Source organism: Hyaena hyaena, unplaced genomic scaffold, assembly GCF_003009895.1.
Source record: "Hyaena hyaena isolate Hyena2069 unplaced genomic scaffold, ASM300989v1 scaffold_229, whole genome shotgun sequence".
NCBI classification, from domain to species: domain Eukaryota; kingdom Metazoa; phylum Chordata; class Mammalia; order Carnivora; family Hyaenidae; genus Hyaena; species Hyaena hyaena.
In genome coordinates, this window is record NW_024080861.1 from 364,852 (window position 1) to 381,391 (window position 16,540).

Below are 16,540 nucleotides of genomic sequence, written 5' to 3' on the forward strand. Positions count from 1 at the left end.
ACCATATATTTTCACTTATATGTGGATTTGAGAAACTTATCTGAAGACCATGGGGGAAGGGAAGGAGAAAAAAACAGTTACAAACAGAGAAGAAGGGAGGCAAACCATAAAAGACTCTGAAGTACAGGAACAAACTGATAGTGGATTGGGGGTGGGGGAAGAAGGGAAAATGGGTGATGGGCATTGAGGAAGGCACTTGTTGGGATGAGCACTGGGTGCCGTATGTAAGCAATGAACCACAGGAATCTACCCCAAAAACCAAGAGCACACTTTACACATTGTATGTAAGCCAACTTGACACTAAATTATATTAACAATAAAATAAAATAAAATGTGGCTTTCCAACCCACAGTAACAATATCACCCAGGGACTTGTTAGAAATACAAATTATTGGTGTTATATTCAGTAGGAACCCTGGAGGGTGGGGCGAAGTGACCTGTATTGTAACAGACCCTCCAGATGATTCTCATGTAGACTAAAGTTCCAGACCACTGATTTGGGCCAACCCTTTCTTGTCCTCCATTTTACAGATGAGGAATGTTGACACTCTTTTCTCTCACTTTGGGATCTTGATTGTTGAGAAAAGAACAGGTCCTATAATCCCTAGATGATTGAGAACAGGGCAGAAGACAGATGGTAGGGAGCTACTGAGGATGGGCATCAGTGAGTATGGTCCACCACTCTGTCTCCCTGCTTCCCGAGTGAGGGCTCTTGTGTGTGTAGATAAGGACTCATGTTTGCCAAAGGGCTGCTAAAAGACACAAGGCTTCTGAAGAACCACACCCCTGTGGTAAACCAGAGCCCGGGTGTTAATAGTGACTCCCCACTTAAGAAATCCCCTAAGAACCCAGACACCAAGAAGCCTCTGTTCCTTCCAGAGAAAGACATGTTTCACTCTTGGTGAAGTTTCAGCTCTGCTTTTGGTGGTTAGTCTTTGCTATTCTCAGGGTGGTTGACGCAAGACCCTTCTACCTAGTGCTGCAGAAGAACACCTGAAATTGTGACCTATGAGCAGATATTGACCAGTTTGATTACACATCTTTCCCTGTCACACTGAAAGACTGAGTGCTCAGTGGATAATTCAAACATCCCTGATATGCTCAAAACCAGCGTTTTCAGACTTCAGTCATTGACTACAATTTTCACAATGTTTTCAATGTTCAAGTACAATATGTTCTATTATTTATTTGATATTTTTCATTTTTTCTATTTAAAAACTATTTTAGAATAGTTTTAAATTTACAAAAAATGTATGAAGATAGTACAGAGATTTCCCATATACCCCTCCCCTGGTTTCCCCTATTATTAACTTCTTACATTAGTAGGGTATATTTGTCACAACGAATGACTCAGTATTGATATGTTGTTATTCACTAAAGTCCATACCTTATTCAGATTTCCTTGGGCTTTACCTAATGTCCTTTTTGCCTGTTTCTTGATCCCATCTAGGATATCATTAAATTAAATTTATTCCTCAGGTTATATTTGGCTCCCAACCCTGACCTACTGAATGGGGATCTAATGCAAAATGATGCTACTCTGGCTACTGTTATTGCTGTGAGTAGTAAAGCCCTTTGTCTTTGGTCCAGGAGTATCCTGTCCTGCCAGCATCAAAGAAACTTTGACAGGCTGACTTGTTAGCCTCCATGTAGGATACAATACAAGATCTCTGAAGGTTCCTGACAGTGTGTGATACAGTGAAGTATTCAAAAAGAATATGGAATATATATTGCATTCACAAACATGGAAAATAATTCAGTTAAGCTGTGAAAAGGTGGCTGTTGAAAGTTAGCAGATTTATAAACAGAACAAGGTTTGAATTGATCTTAAAAACTCAAGGAATAACAAGGTATTTGAATTTGTAGTTTTCATAAATTAAAATGTTGATTGTATTTAAAAAAAACACATTCCCTAAGTTTTCTGGCATGAAAGCCCCTGCAAAGGATGCCATAAAACTCATATAGATAATTCTAGACCATCGGATCTTGGATAGCTGTCATATGAGAACCCATCCCCAAAGTGAACTTACCCAGAGTACTTATGGCCAAGAATGAAAAGCTCTACAGCTTCAAGGGCATTTAGCATACGACAAAGAGCTTAAACCCAAAGAATGAATCTCTAATGGTGGAATTTGGGCACCAGTGTGGGACTAATACTCTTTGGGTCATGTTATGAGCCAGGGACCTATTTTTCAGATTCAGGGGATAGAGTACGGTCCTCCTATCTTAAGCTCTCCTGAATCCTCATTCGTTAGAACTGGTGCATAATTGGTGCTCGTTAAACATGTGTTAAAACATTGTGATTTGGGGTACCTGGGTGGCTCAGTCGGTTGAGTGTCCAACTTCAGCTCAGGTCATGTTCTCACTGTCTGTGAGTTTGAGCCCTGCGTCAGGCTCTGTGCTGGCAGCTCAGAGCCTGGAGCCTGCTTCAGATTCTGTGTCTCCCCCTCTCTCTGCCCCTCCCATGATCATGCTCTGTTTCTCCCTGTCTCTCAATGATAAATAAATGTTAAAAAAAAAAAAAAAGCATTGTGATTGAACTAATTTAATGATTTTAAATAAGAGAAAGCCATGATCAGATTTTAGTTTCAGGTCATTCTGGCTATCACATGAAAATTAGATGGGAGGAGGCAAGTCTAAACAGAAAACCAAAAAGGAAGTCTGTGGCAAGTGAACTTGATAGCAGACACACAGCAGAGGTTTCTAGGGTTTTGCAGCAAAATTTTACCCTCCTCAGCAAATAACTAGTCTGGTTCTGGAAAACAGTTATTGGTTGGTCACCAGGCACTCAAAGAGGCCAAAAGCCTGACCAAGCACAGCTGTGTGACCACATGACCTAAGCTTTCCATCACTAATGGGTATCTCTTGGATTCTCAAACTGGGAAGCAGGGGGGCATAATCAAGACTGGACCTGCTGGGGACTCTCTCTACCTCTCTCGCTGCCCCTCCCCTGTTCTCTCTCTCTCTCTCAAAATAAATAGATAAACTTAAATAAAAATTGGATTCCAACATGTTCTTAGAGCACAAATAAACTTCAGCACCTTGAGAACTGACAGATAAGATGACCCATTCTGTGAATATGTGACTTACTCAACCTCTTTCCCACATACGCCAGCTTTTTCAATGTGCTCACATTGAATGTCCATGCAGTAGACACAGAAGTTATTATATATGGCTCAAAAGCAAGAACTTCCTGTCACTGAGCTGGCCTGGCTACTGCCATTCTGAGTGCTCGTACTGGCAACAGCAGCAAGCAACCTAGGAACACTTTGTATGTTACCGTATCTTCGAGGCGCCAGTGATTTGTCCCTAGTGGTGTAGGCACATCGAGATTTAGGTTTGCTTTTCTAGCCCACCTTGCTTCTGTTTGGCACAGCATCTGTGAACTTACTGAGCGTCTTATTCTCCACGTTGTGTTTTGCCACACAGCATGGGTTCTGACAAAAGTAGTCTCTTTATAGGAAAAGAAGTCAAGGAAATATATCCAGCTGTCTACCTGGCATCTCTCTGGGGATGTTTCAAAGGCACTTCACGCTCAACACCTCCAAAACCAAACTCATGATCTTCTCCCACAATCCAGTGCTCGTCCACCGGTTTCTGAGTGAATGACATTTCTACCTAAGTACCTCTCATCATTCTTGGCACCTCGCCTTTCATCCCTCATATCTAATCATATCCAATGATTGCCTTCTAGACATTCCTTAAATTCATCTACCTTTCTCCATTTTTACCATCCATACTGGATGGTACTTTCAAGAAGACTTCGAATTATGTTACTAAATAAAGACTGTCATACCTTTTGCCTTGACTCTGCTTCTTTGTTCCTGACAGCAGAGTGGATAGGAGCCCTGAAGATGCAGAAACTGCCTGGTAACCATGAGGCAACAGGAATGTAAACAAAAGCCTACATGCAGAAAGGTGGCAAAGTGGAAAAACAAACTCAGCCTGGATCCCTAAGGACTCGTTGCACTGCAATGATGTGTCTGAACCACCTGTCACCACACATAAACCCCTCTTTTTATAAAGTTCTTTCTGGTTTGTGAAGCAGCAGTTAAGAGGGTTTAAATTTTACTTTTTGAGGACTGAGAATTTTGTTTCAAAACAGAAAAAAATAATGATGTGATGTTTGGCTCTTTGACTCAAGCTAAAATGGTTCCAAAACAAACACACTCAAAATCAGGACTATCCGCTCCCCTAACCTAATCAACATCGAGAGAGAGAGGAAAATAAAATTTTATCTTCATACCAAAAATTTTAAGAATGTTTGGGAGTGTCAGTCCTGTCTCAGCTTGAGTCTCAGCCAACTTTCCTTTTCTCATCTAACACACACAGATGTACACGTACACACCACAGACCTTTCCCTCTGAATGTTTTGGATATAAGGTTTTACTAATCCCCTAATGAAAGGTTGTATTCACCTTTTCCTGAGTTTCAATTTGTCACTGTAAAGGGACATCTTAGTGGTCTGTGAGATATAACAATATGATAAATTTGAAAGATTAATGTGAAATGTACCTTAAAAACATCTATACTTCTTGTTCACCCAACACTAGCAGTGATAGCACTCTCACTTTTCGGAATTCTTGTATGAACCACCTGCCCTCACATTTTGGTCTCGAAGTCTAGCCTCCAATTCACAGATATAGGACTCTTTAGAGAATCCTATAATTATGACCAAAAAAAAAAAAAGTCAAGATGGGTCTGGAACATCCTATTTCTGTCATAAAACAGGGTCAGAGCTAGAAGGATGACATAGAAGGAAACTTAAGGGGGTTCCCAACAGCTAAGTCATGTTCATTTGAGAACAGATTCAAAACAAAGCTTAAGAGAGAAAATTCAGGGGATGCCCAAGTGACTCAGTCATTTAAGAGTCTGATTCTTGATTTCAGCTCAGGTCATGATCTCACAGTTCATGGGTTTAAGCCATTTTTCTATATTTATTAAAAAACTTTTTTTTCTACATTTATTTTATCTATTTTATCTACATAAGCACAAAAGCTACTAATTATAGCTAGTTACTTACATAAAGCTAGTGATAAACGTTTGCATTTTAAAAAACCAGTAGCAGTGGATGTTTACACATGAAAAGGGACAGGCAGTGTCACATAACTTAAAGGCCACCACATTTGAAGAAAGACATGTCTCAAAAATTGAGAGTTTTTGTAAAAGGCAGAAATATGAGTGAAAATGGTTTTATAAAGTGTACTCAACTTACGATCAAAACTCAAGTTTAAATGGTCTTAGACTGGAGTGCCTGGGTGGCTCAGTGGTTAACCATCTGACTGGCTCAGGTCATGATCTCCTAGTTTGTAAGTTTGAGCCCCTCTGTGTTGACAGCTTAGAGCTTGAAGCCTCCTTCGTATTCTGTCTCCTTCTCTCTCTGCCTTCCTCCATTTGCACTCTGTCTCTCTCTCTCAAAAATAAATAGGTGTGGGGGGAGGAGGGGTAGATGGGCATGGAGGAGGGCACTTGTGGGGATGAGCACTGGGTGTTATATGGAAACCAACTTGATAATAAATTATTTGTAAAAAAAATTTTTTTTAATTTAAAAAAAAATAGAGAATTTCTCACAGCTGCCAGGTGTGAGATATAACATGTATAGTCTTACAGACAATGGTAGAAGGCCTATCAGAAGTAAATACATGTTATAAAATTAAAAAAATAAATAAAGACCATTGTGTTTAAAAAATAAATAAATAATAAAACATTTACAAAATATTAAGTGGTTTTGGACTGTGTAAACCAAGAGCTTGTGGGTTCTCTCTGAGAACCTGCACTATCAGCTGATCTGTGATGGCCTTTGTTTTCTTTAGGTTCAGTAAGGTCGCTAAAATCCTAAGTAATAAAACAGTAGCTGGCAGGGTTATTGACACCCTGAGAAAATATAAAAAATCAAAGCCCAGGAATGTGAGGGATAAGAATACAAAGTACTGTTTAATCTATGCTAGTTATTTTTATTCAGCATAATAGTTTTAATTGATTTTATAAACTTTGCAATATTTTGTCTTTTGTATATTTCTTAAGGGATTTAGAGCATTTCTGAGCCTTTAAATTTTAAAAGATCTTTGATTATGTTTTTTATTAAGTGTTTAAATGTTTGGATAAATCTAATTGGTTATACTCATTTTTTAAATTACTTGTGTAAGTAATATGTGATTAATTAGGAGAATGCTGCTTTTTAATTTTTTTTAATTTTTTTTTATTTCTAGGAGAGAGAGAGAGACAGCGTGAGCAGGGGAGGGTCAGAGAGAGAGACGGAGATACAGACTCTGAAATTGGCTCCAGGCTCTGAGCTGGCAGTCAGCACAGAGCTCGTCGCGGGGCTCGAACCCACGAACCGCGAGATCATGACCTAAGCGAAAGTCAGACGCTTAACGGACTAAGCCACCCAGGTGCCCCAGAATGCTGCTTTTTTAAAAAGGAAGTCAATTGATTTATAGATTGAACTTATTTATTTAAAAAAAAATTGTTAATGGTTATTTATTTTGGAGAGAGAGACAGAGTATGAACAGGGGAGAGGTAGAGAGAGGAGACACAGAATCCAAAGCAGGCTCCAGGCTCTGAGCTGTCAGCACAGAGCCCGATATGGGCTGGAACCCACCAATCTTGAGATCATGACCTGAGCCGAAGTTGGACGCTTAACTGATGGAGCCACCCAAGCGCCCCATGGTTAAACTTATTTATAAATGGATCACTAAACGATGTACCACTATGAAGAACATACTTCCACCATATGTTAAAACCCCTTAAACATTAATCCGCCCACTCCTTTCTGCTCTGGGTTCCATGGCCTCATCAGCACTAGGTCCCCTCTGTTAAGGTGACCTAACTAACCAGGGGTTCTTTGATTCAATCCAAATATACTGAAAATATTCTATGCTCTACACATCCAGAGCGCTGACATAGTTCCACTCATAGCTCTAAACATCTGTTCTTTTGCCCTATACGGATACTGTTTAGACCATAGGGTAGCACTTACACTTCCCGCCCTATATCTGGAAACAAAATAGCTGTGGAGCAATACGTTCTGTTCTGAGCATGCCCAAGCAGACGCTCAGATTGCACTAGGAGGACCTGAAATGTAGAACTGCTTAGTAAGAGAAAAGACACATCGAACTGCCAAATCTTTTTTTTTCATTACACTAATTAAACTATGTGTTTGCATCCAAAGCATCATTGTCCAAAAGCATCCATTTTCTTGCATTGTTCATGCTCCAAAATATCTTTCCGGAAGTGTTTACAAATTAGTGTAGAAAACACAGCAGTGGCCAGTAGTAGTAGTTAAGACACATTTTGCGGGACTGAATGCTACTTTTTTTCCCTTAATATTGTGCCTCGTAGGTCTAGATGTAATATCATGAAGGGTAGTACCATTGTTTCTCTAGATATCAGAGGGAGATGGAACACTGGAATTGTGAGTTGTATTATTGTTATAAAATATATAATATGATTTCATTGAAATTTAAAATCATTGTTTTCAACTTAATTTAAATAATTTTGATATTGAAATTTTTTTGATTATAGATAATAATTTTACCAATTATAAAGTGGTCATTAGTTATCCTTTTACTTTGCCTTTTTTAAAAGAAGTTATCCTGAATATTTAGGAAAATAGCTTTTTGAAAACAATACAACAATCATTTTCATATTCTATCTTAATATTTATTTTAATACATATAGATAAAAACATATCCAAGTTCACAATTAACTGACTGAGCCACCTGGGCACCCCTTACTACCTTACACCTCATTTTTAAAAGTACAGTACATTTTAAAATGCAGTACGTTTTGAACTGCAAAAATATGTCCAATCTTGAAATGTCTGTCAGTCATTGATTTAAAAGATTATCCAAGTAAACCTGTAATAATGGTATTAGCATTCTTGGCAATAAAAATGGTACAGACCCAGGATTTTGGCCAAAAATGCAGAAGCATTCTTTGTGCCATGTATGGCACAGTTAGAATTTGTTACCAAGAGATAAGGCCAATAGTAATGATATTCTTTGGAACAGTTACAAGTTTACGTACAATACATTCATCTGCCTAAAGATGAAACAGTTTGGTGAAATACATACAAAATTTGACCTTATAAATACTCTCAAAGAGTGAGTGTTCTGAGGAAGTGCTGCTAAATGAGCTGGTTTTTAATTCAGATGAGATACAAGATGCCCTGAAAGAGTAGAGTGAAGCAGCTTCTCCCAAAAGAAGGTCATGTACATTGGTGGAATATCAAAGTAATTGTGAAGTTTTGTTCTCTGCGGTTATTTGCTGGGAACCCTTATTCACTATTAAGCAAAACCTTCTAAAAATAAAGACAACAAAACCAGGCTGAGTTTGGCTATTTCGCTTTTCCAAAGCGGTGTGTGGGCCTTGGTAGAGGAAAAGTTCTCCAAATAGAAATCAGTAAACATTCTGTCAGAACTACAGTGTCTGTAGGAAGGTTGCTCACTCGGCGTTATTAAGGCCAGCAGAGCACAAAGTAAGTGACAGTCTTGACTAGAACACATAATTAGTAATGGTAAAATGAAGTGAATAGAAATGAAGGCATGAATAATAAATACTATGAAGTGAATAATGATAAAAATAGATGATAATGTATGAATCACACATCTCTGTAGCTTGTTACTCATCTGAATGGCACTGGCGCATTAGCAGAGCACTAGACATACGTAATAATGACTAAATTCAGTCATTGTTGATATTTGGCCAACTTGGAGTCACATAAAAACCACGGTTTTCCACAGCTTTCAATTTTATGCCTATGACGGTACACTTATCAAGACGGAATGATAGCGTATATTTCATTTAACAACTTATTTGCTTTTAAGCACTCAGGTTTATGAAATGTGAGCCTCATTTATTTCTGCTTTTCCCTTAGTTCCTGTAAACGTTGGGAACAGTTCTGTTCTTCACAAAGAATTGGGCCTTCTGTACACAGGGCCTCCCCCAGACAGACCCTCACTTCTCCCCCACAGGCACCTAACAGGAAGTGAAAGGGACTTCTCTCTTCATCTTAGAATTGCTGCTGAGGCGCAGAGCTGAGGCCCACAGGGGGTGAGTGTCCCCCAGAGGTCAGAGAACAGCCAACTTCTGTCAGATATTTTTCTCCCAAAGTGCAAAGTGGAGGCCAAACTGGTCCTTTAGTCCTCATTCCTATGACCTCTGCCAGTTTGTACGAGCAGCGGTAAAAGTTTATTGAAAAGAGAGGAATTCAGAGGAGCCATGGTGCTTTCCCCACCTTGACATCAGAGGGGAAGCAGAGGACAAATGCCGGTAGCATCTCACTCCCGTCTGGTACTTGCTGACCGGCCACCACTCGTAGGCTCCCCGAAATGCTCCAGAGAGAAGGCTGGTGACAGAGCTCTTGTGGAGAGTATGGTGGTTGCGAGTTCTCGACTCACAGGAGAAATTCACGTGTTCCTAAAATTTGTGACCATACGTCCTGGGGCCTGCCTTCCTCCTGAAAAATTCTGAAAGCAGGAAGCTGGCTAGCATAGACCCGGATGGCTGCACAAGGTGGGAGGGAAGCAATAGTGGATGTGCATTTCTCCTATTCAGTATGGCAAGGCGGTGGTTTTCCCACAGACAAGTAGGTGACTGGGTTTGAGCTGTGCTGGGACCCAGCACCAGAGGCCTGCAGCAGCAGGGGACTCAAGGAGTAACTTGCTATGTATGGGGGGGGGCTGCTGAGGGGGTCACCGAAGATCAGCAGTTGTAGTGGTCAGATTTCAAAATGGCCGCCAACAATCCCAGCATCTTGGTATGTACGGCCTTGTGCAGCCCTCTCCCATATTGTACCTGGCCTGACCATGACGGCAGAAGTGAGGACACGTCACTTCTGAAACTGAGTTACAAATGACACTGCGGCTTCCGTCTTTTTTTTCTCTTGTTTTCTCTCCCTCTTTGTTTTTCTCACAGATTGCTCACCTTAGGGGAAGCCGGTGTCATGTCACGAGAAACTCTATGGAGAAATACATATGGTGATGAACTGAGTGAGGCCTTCTGCCAACAGCCACCTGAATGAGTCTGGGTTTCTCTTTGCATTCTTTAGTCCCACATTAGCCTTGACGTGACTATATCTCCAGCTGCTGGCTCTTCCTCAATCCAGGGTTGGGGGGAGGGATGTAAATGGCAGAAGCTTTGCAGTGGGTGTGATATTAAGGTTTTGGTTTAGCCTAGACTGGAGTTTTTATTTATTTATTTATTTTAATGTTTTAGTTATTTCTGAGAGAGAGAGAGAGAGAGAGAATGGCAGCATGAGCAGGTGAGAGTCAGAGAGAGAGGGAGACACAGAATCAGAAGCAGGCTTCAGGCTCTGAGCTGGCTGTCAGCACAGAGCCCAACACGGGGCTCGAACCCACGAACCGTGAGCCAAAGTCGGACACTTAACCGACTGAGCCACCCAGGTGCCCCTAGACTGGAGTTTTTAATACCTGGAAAGTTAGTTTGCCTGAGATGACAAAGTTAGAGAAGGGAGAGCCAATGTAGCATGAAAGGAATCTATGATGAGAGACCATTAAAGCCATCTCCTGTTTATATCCTCCATCAGATTAACTCATTGAGCATGATGGGAACAGGCTAGGTAGATGTTTGTGTGTGTGTGTGTGTGTGTGTGTGTGTGTGTTTCCTGTGATATAGAAAAGAGTTAGGTAAACTCATCTGTAAAGTTCTAAACAGTAAGTATTTCAGGCCACATACGGTCTCAGTTCCATATTCTTAAAAAACAAAAACTCTTGGGAAATGTAAATACCACTCAGCTAATGGGCTGTACAAAAATACAAAATTCAGACCAAGGGCTGGATATGGCCCTTGGACAATACTTTGCCAGCCTTTGGTCTACTTGACACACATGAACAAAGAGACACTAAGAAGAAAAAGTTATCAGTGATAAAATAAAAGTTGTTTAAACCTAAGGATGGCATGGCCAGACAGACTCAATCTATATTGAACAGAATGAGTAATGTGAATCTTAAAAATCTTAAAGATTTAAAAAATGTTAAAAAATACCCATTTTATAAGATCAAAACATCCTAAGTGCTCATATTGTTTTTAACGGGTGTCTTAATATAAGGTCATCTATGGCTTTGCACGTAGTTCCCAAGCTCTTTTGAAGCTGGGCATTTAATAGCTAATTCCTACACAATGAATTTAGGTTATTTGGAACAGAGGGGGATCATGACCAGGTCATTAACTTCCACATTTGGTGTGTTCAGAGTCCAAAAGTCTTATGGAGAGCACATTTTTTTTTTCTGAGTAATGACAATAAAACAACAACTTCTTTTCTGGAAAAATACATGAACCCCAGGGCTTCTGATGTATAGGTACTCACACTTAACATAATTCCAACCCATAATCTAATCCCTATGTAAATACATACATACCTACGCATATACATACATGTAACTTCTCATATCAGCATTGTTTCCTAAAGAGAAGAATTGTGCTTTCTTCTTTGACACTCAGGAAATCTTCATCTTTTGCTTCTCTCCCAAATTTAACTATTTAAAATAAAGTTTTACTACTTCGAAAGAACTTTACAGTACCTGACTAACCACACAGACTCTTACTGTGCTCATTTGGAAATGCTAGTATGTTTCTCCTAAGTCTTGGGTTTCTGGATAGTTGGATGCAGAGGGAAAAGGAAACAAAATGCGGAAGAGTTTAAAAGGAGTTTGCTCACAAATGGTACCTTTCTATATTCTACTAACTAACATATATTTCTCAAATGTTGGTGAACTTAAAATTCCATGAAGAGCTTTTCCCCAACACTGGAAATTCTTTCACTGAGTCTAACGCAGGGACTGGCAAACTTTTTGTGTAAAGGGTTGGAAAGTAAATATTTGAGGCTCTAGACCATATAATATTTGCTGTAAAGGAAACCTGAATATGTCACTCTGAAATATGCCTCTTCGACATAAAAATTATTGTGAGCTGAAGGCAATTAAGAAGCAGCAAACACAGGAAATCCCTCAAACCCCTCTCCCTTTTCTGCCTAAAGGCAAGATATAAATTCTCTTTTTACTGGACTTATCAACCCAGAATGGCACCAAAGGAGTCTGCAGACAAACCTTCTTCCATTGGTTTCCTCTGATTTATTTCCCTTACCACAGTTTGCTACCCTTAGAAGCCTAAAACTGCTTTCCTGTGTCCTGTCACATCCTCGCAAAACGTATTGTTCTTCGTTGAAGATGCCAGATAAGCCGGAATGCTTATTGAGTTACTTTTAATTTGGGTTCCTCCCTCGTGATGTGCACTGCACATGTTAAGGAACGATTCGTTTTTCTCTTGTTAATCTGCCTTGTTGTATGGTCCCAGCTGAAAACTTAAGACAGGCAGAGGCGAAGATTTCCTCACCAACAGTCGCAACTACCCAGCAGGGCCATACCAGCGCAAGACTAGCCAGAGGCAGTACATAATAAAGTGAGCATGACCGCATTCCAATCAAATTTCATTTACAGGGTGGATTTGGTCCACGTGCCTAGATTTTGCCCATCCCTGATGTAGAGTATGGCCCAAGTATGCTATATTTGGAAAAGCACTACGTTTTGATAAGGTGCTCATAAAAATTTGTAGACAACAACAACAACAACAACAACAACAACAACAAAAAACCAAACCAAAACAAAAAAACCCCACGAAACCCAACAGAAAACTGGCAACAATTTAGAATAGGTAGTTACCAAAAAGAAAAAAAGTAAAATTATTTTATAAAGAAAGGGGGAAATTCAATATAATTAAAGAAATGAAAAATGAAACAGAACACCACCTTTTGCCTAATAAATTAGCAAAGACTAAAAGATCAGACAAGGTGTACTTTCGTCAGGCTGTGGGAGAACAGGTAAACTCGATGCCCTCAGTAGGAGGATGAATTAGTACATTTTCAGAGGTAGTTAAGGCACACCTATAAAAATTATGTATAAAGGGGATTTACAATCGCAATAAATTGAGAACCATTTTTAAAATCCACCGAGCGGGGCACCTGGGTGATCTAGTCGGTTGCGCATCTGAATTTGGCTCAGGTCATGATCTCACGGTTCATGAGTTCGAGCCCCACCTCTGGCTTGCTGTGCTGTCGGCACAGAGCCTGCTTCAGATCCTCTGACCTCCTCTCTCTGCCTCTCCCCTGCCTGCGCTCTCTCAAAAACAAACATTAAAAAAAAAAAAGATTAAAATTCCACCAAGAAGAATGTGGTTGAAAAATTCCAGTATGTGTGCTCTGCCTTATACTACATAAAGGTTATGAACAATAAGGTACAGCAGTATGTTGACTATGGCAGACCGTTGATTATCCTCCAAAATGATTCTCTCCCTTTTTATTGAATGGGGCTGCCCTGTTTGAGATGTTTGTCCACCTCCCTTGCAGCTAGGTGTAGCCATGTGCCTAAGTCCTTACTGATGGGAAATGACTACAATTGACGTGTATTACATCAATCTTCTTAGAGTTCATCTTCTTGAAGATGTTTCCTTTAAAACATCCTTTTTCTATTTCTGTAGCAGCTTAGAGAGCTATGTGCTAGAGATGACCACTCCCCTTCATTCCAATGGGTCCTTGAATGATTTCCTGGAGCAAATCCTACTTTACAGCTTTGCACTGTAATGTGAGAAAGAAATACCTACCCTACATACCAGGATACCATACCAGGATGGTTTGATTCTCTTTACAGTAGCCTAGCACTTAGCCCTAATACAGAAATGGGAAATGGTGCTGTCAGAATTGAAACATAAAATGTGGCATTGGTATAATGAGAGAGCAGCAGGTGATGGAGGTACAGGTATTTCAGGCTTAAAGGCTGATGATTCTTGTTCTGGTTGACACACACATTTGGAGAAATGATCATCTGCAATAATCGGGAAAGCAGATCACTTCCTCCGTTTCTGCAGAGGAGGCTCTTGGAAAGAGTCAGAATGTTGATCTGTGTTCACTGCTCTTTGCTGATTGTTAAAAGACTTTTTAAAAAGTGATGAACCTAGGGGCACCTGGATGGCTCAGTCGGTTAACCATCCAACTTCAGCTGAGGGCATGATCTCACAGTTTGTGAGTTCGAGCCCCATGTCGAGCTCTGTGATGACAGTTCGGAGCCTGGAACCTGCTTTGGATTCAGTGTCTCCTTCTATCTCTGCCCCTCCCCCACTTGTGCTCTGTCTCTCTCTGTCTCTTAAAAAACTAAATAAATGTAAAAAAAAAAAGTGATGAACCTTGGTAAGAATTGGCAAGTTTGTGAACACGGAAGAAAACAGCATCCAGAAAAGGGAGGCTTACAAGGTTTGAGAAGCCAACTGATTCTACATCCCAAACTGTAGGAGCTAACCTAATGCTCAGAGCATTTCTCAAAGGCCTATCAAGACTCCTCAGTCAAGCAAAGAGCGGTGTCTGACAAACACCTACCCAACCTGATTTTTTTCCCAGGTGACTTCAAGGTACCTGTCATTCAAAGGAGGAACAGTGTGTCAACCTCCAAGCCAGGAATTGTCAGTCTAACACCGTGTGTCAGACAAGAACTTTGTTCTGGAGTCTGAAATCAAGGCATCGGTAGGGCACACTCTCTCTGAAGGCATTTGGGGAGGACTGTTCCTTGTCAATTCAAGCTTCTGGTGACTGCTGGCAACCCTAGGCCTTCCCTGTTTCATGGCTTCATAACTCCACACTCTGCTTCCATCTTTACACGGCTGCCTTTCCACTGTGCCTGTGTCCAAATTTCCCTCATTTCTTAAGGACTTCAGTCATAAAGTTACTTCTGGATGAGTCAGAATGTCTCACAATTATGTTACCTTTTATGAGGCTGATTTTTAAATGCTATCTGATCACTCTTATCAATAGGTGGCCAGGCTACCTACTACGGTCATTCTCTGGTCACTGATCACAAGCACCTGTGTTACTGAGCCAGATGACCATCCTTCTGTGTTAATTCTATTGGATTTGCCTTCCAAAAGTCAGATCTTGGATGCATAAAAAGATTTTTTTCAAAATGTTTGACAAAGAACCTATTACAAATTGTCATTCCCTGGAGGTCCCCCAGGCAAAGGATGTATGTATATATGTATGTAACTTCATAAAAGGAAGATGATAAAAATAATTAGGTTTGGTATGGTTCATATTTTTTTTTCAGTTAGTTCAACACAATTATAAGAGCTATATGGAAAAATCTGTCAAAAGAGAGGCTCAGCCCTTTGTAGATTAATTCTGTGTTGGTAAAATATTACTGATATATGTGTTTCAGAGCATGGATAACTTAACAAGATAGATTGGAAGGTCCTGGAAATTTGTGAAGGTCGCGACTGTCCATAGGCCAATCTTACTTTTAGGGGAAATGTTGATCAAATCCTCATAAGGTAATTAGGTATTATACCCTGATAGAAAATTTTAGTTTCCTCCATTCTGTATTGGTAGCAATTATAACAAATTAACTGCAGCCAGTCTGTCTTGACAAATGGTTTCAATCTTCCTCCCATATTTGCCTGAAGGTTCTACCATAAGCTATAATTCTAGAAATGGATCTTTAATAAAAAAAAAAAAAACACATGGTTTCAGAGACTTAGTGGGAAGGACTCTACCAGATTCTTCTGCATCTATTGTTACTTTGAAGACTAGACTCAGAAGAGCATAGCTTCTGAGTGGATGGTGCTTAGATAGCTGTCACATTATACCAAGAGTCTGGCTTGGGGTTTCTAGAACTCTATTTAGTCCAGAAAAGGATGAATTCATGAGCACAGACTACTTACCCCCAATATCTAGTGATGCAAGAATTAACCAACTAGAACACAGTGAACTGGTGAAAAAATATGTGATTTTTAAATTTTTATCAGTTACTATATAACTGATATTGATAATGTTAGTATCAGTTGCAATGTTATATTTTGATAGAAATATGATAGAAATTGCTACTTAATCTATCTTGAACCTTTATATCTCTAATGCTAACTAAATAGAACATTCTTGAAAAGTTATCATTCTCATTGAGTCCTTGGAATTCAGGAACAATTATTGCTAGTGAAGCTTTCCTCTTTAGTCACAATGTAGTTACTTGCATACAGTCAATCACAGCCTTTTTAACCAGAAATAATTTGATGAATTGATAGCACAACCTAACTGATTTTATTAAGAGTGTCAATAAGTTTTTAAATATAGATATGATAAACTCACCATTTTGGAACAAAAGTTGTACTTCACACGTAGAACCCATGACTACAAAGCTCCCTAGTAAATGATCTAGTACCTGCTTAGATTTACAGAGATACTGTTTTACACAAGGAAGCTCAATCCCTGACAGGCTTGGTGTTTCTTTCTTTGTTTTAAGTAGGCTCTACACTCAGCGTCCAACATGGAGCTTGAACTCATGATCCTGAGATCAAGAATCGCATGTTCTACTGACTGAGCAGGCAGGATCCTTAGGCTTGGTGTTTTAGAAGACTTTTGGGACCTTGAAGAGAGAGGAGCTCATCCACATTTATAGTAGCTGCAGGTAAAATCCAGTGGAGATTAATTTCTTGGGTTTAGTGTTTTGATCTTGGACTAGAAGAGCAATCACATCAGGTTGTGCTG